The sequence below is a fragment of the Musca autumnalis genome, unplaced genomic scaffold (assembly GCF_047663935.1).
Source record: "Musca autumnalis isolate F117 unplaced genomic scaffold, ASM4766393v1 scaffold_1, whole genome shotgun sequence".
Classification (NCBI taxonomy): Eukaryota; Metazoa; Arthropoda; class Insecta; order Diptera; family Muscidae; genus Musca; species Musca autumnalis.
The window spans coordinates 1,556,834-1,559,451 of NW_027411644.1; positions in this window are offsets into that span (position 1 = coordinate 1,556,834).

The following is a 2,618-nucleotide window of genomic DNA, read 5'->3' on the forward strand; positions in this document are numbered from 1 at the left end:
TTTCTTATGAAACATAAGACGAGACAACTTTTGGTTAGGGCATTCAAGGTAATAAACAATCACTCCTGTATTTAATCTTGGACAAAAATAAGAAACAACGTCGCATAAAAGTGAGAAAATGTAGAATTTGGAAGAATCACCGCAGTTCGGACTCGGCGATAAAAGGTTGGTCCCATATCATTGAGCAAATACAAAATTTTAGGTCTATACCTTGTTCCAATACTAAAACCAATACAATTTAGTGCTTTTCGTTCACTCATAGTACGCATTTCCATAGTAGAAATCTTACGAAATTCCACAAAATTATCATTATAACACACCTTCACTTCAAACGGAACCCTCACTCGAAATTTCAAGATTCGCTATTCATTACAAAAATAAAAAATCGATGTAAGATTTGGCCGTTTTTGTGTATTTACATTGTACTGGATTAAGTAACTTCAGTTGAATTAGTCAATACAATACACAAGTCAAATAAAAAATTATCAAATAATCTATTGAATGAAGAAGAGTTTTGGCGATTGACAGCTGCACTTAAATTTTTTATGGAATTATGTATGAATATTTTATAAAAATGGTATATGTTATGACATATTTTTTCATCTCAATAATAAATAAAAAGGTCCAAACCAAATGATATTAGTTTCATCTTTTATGTTGATACATATACGATTACACCAAACCAGTATATGTTAAGGTTAGAAATATAAATACTTTTCCAATGTCCTACACCTATTTTGGAAAATATCCTAGCAGTAATCCGATCAGAGTTAAGTATAATATTTGTCATATTAATACAAGAAAATAAAAGAAAAAAAGTTATTTCAATATTTTACAACATATCGTGTATGGTATGGATATGGTATTTTAAAGACCAAACACATCATCCATCATTTCAAACTTTTTACTTGACGAACTTCAGTTACAATTACTATTCCGTAAGATATATCTTATCTATTCGATTCCCATTCAGTCCATTGGCTTGCTGGGTTGTTTTTAAGAAGTTTTCGCATATTTGAAACGTAGAACAAATATATTTTAAATGACCATCCGTACACCTTTTACCTACATATTCCATACATGCCAAAAAGTTTTTATACTTTTTTTTAACTTTTGTCATAATGCTGTTAACCGATTTTTCGATAGCACCTACTCACACATAAAGCAATAAGCCTGTGTGACTTAGCTTACGGATTCAATTTCTGATTAGCTGTGTCTTTTTACGTGATAATTTGTAATAATTATTACTAATGTTGCAGATTTTGACAGTTTTATAAAGGAAAAGTTGCTGAAAAAAATGTTTCAGCAACATTTAGTAAGTAAAAAGACACACCAATTATCATGGGAGCAACACCATCAACAAAACATACTGCATGTACATTAGAGTGACACAAAAAAATTTCTTTTTTGTTGGATTTCCTACCCCCTAAATTGTTTCCATTTGATCCAAACACCTTATATATGAAATTTTATGGTGATCGATTAACGTTCTTCAAAATTGTTGTAGAAATCGTTTTTTAGCTACAAAAATGAACTGGTAAAGTTTTTTTTATCGATCGGACCATAATTGTGGCATTTAGAGAACTTTCGTGAAAATGCGCCTTTGGCCCCATACAAATTACTATGGAAACAAGATCGCTAGGTTGGCACGGGATAACCGGTCGCCATAAAATTTCATATATAAGGTTTTTGGATCAAATAGAAAACATTTAAATGTTATGATATTAAAAAAGATTTTTTTTTTTGGGTCACCCTAATGTACATATGTACATACATAAGTGAACAAAAATCAGAACGACTTAACAACTTGAAAGTTTTGACTACTCTCGAGAATACGTTTGGGGTACATTGCGATACAACTTTTCCATTTCATTTACGTGCCTATCAATAGGGAAAAGGGTTTCCTCATTATAGGCATTTATGTATTTTCAAAAACTTCTGAACCTAAACGGATGTGGTAATTTATCGATTCAACGAAGTTTCTTCTTAATATTAGCAAAATGTGGAAATAGACACTTCTGGTTTTCATTCGCCTGAATTTAACAAGATATGTATAAGAACCAATTTTCCTATGGTATAATTAAATAAAGCAAAATATGTGCATAATAAACAATCATATGTTTAACAATTTTTCGAAAGTACGTAGATATGTACATATCGTGGCCATAAATGCCCAAAGACGTAACCCACAAAACCAAAACTTTACAGGAGAAGCAAAAAACGTTTTAAAACGAAAAACTATTTTATAGAATATCAATCTTATGACGGCGAGTATTTGAAGTATTATCAAACATGTACGAATGGAAGTAAGTAATGAAACTGAAACCGCAAAAACGCTTCGATTTTCAGGTGGGTTACGTCTTCGGCCATTTGTGGTGACGATATATACAGTTAGTCAAGCAAATGCCAAAATTGAAGAAAATTTCATATTCGTTTATGGCAACAAATTATGTAAAAACTTTGTGCAAATCTCTTGCTATTGGTCCTCAAAACAATATTCCGTCAAAATAGACGAACTTTATCTCCAACTTATAACAAATACGGACTAAAATAAGAATTACCTACGACTTTTATGTGAAAAGGGAAAAGCAGTACTATAAAACTAATCGTTATTGCTA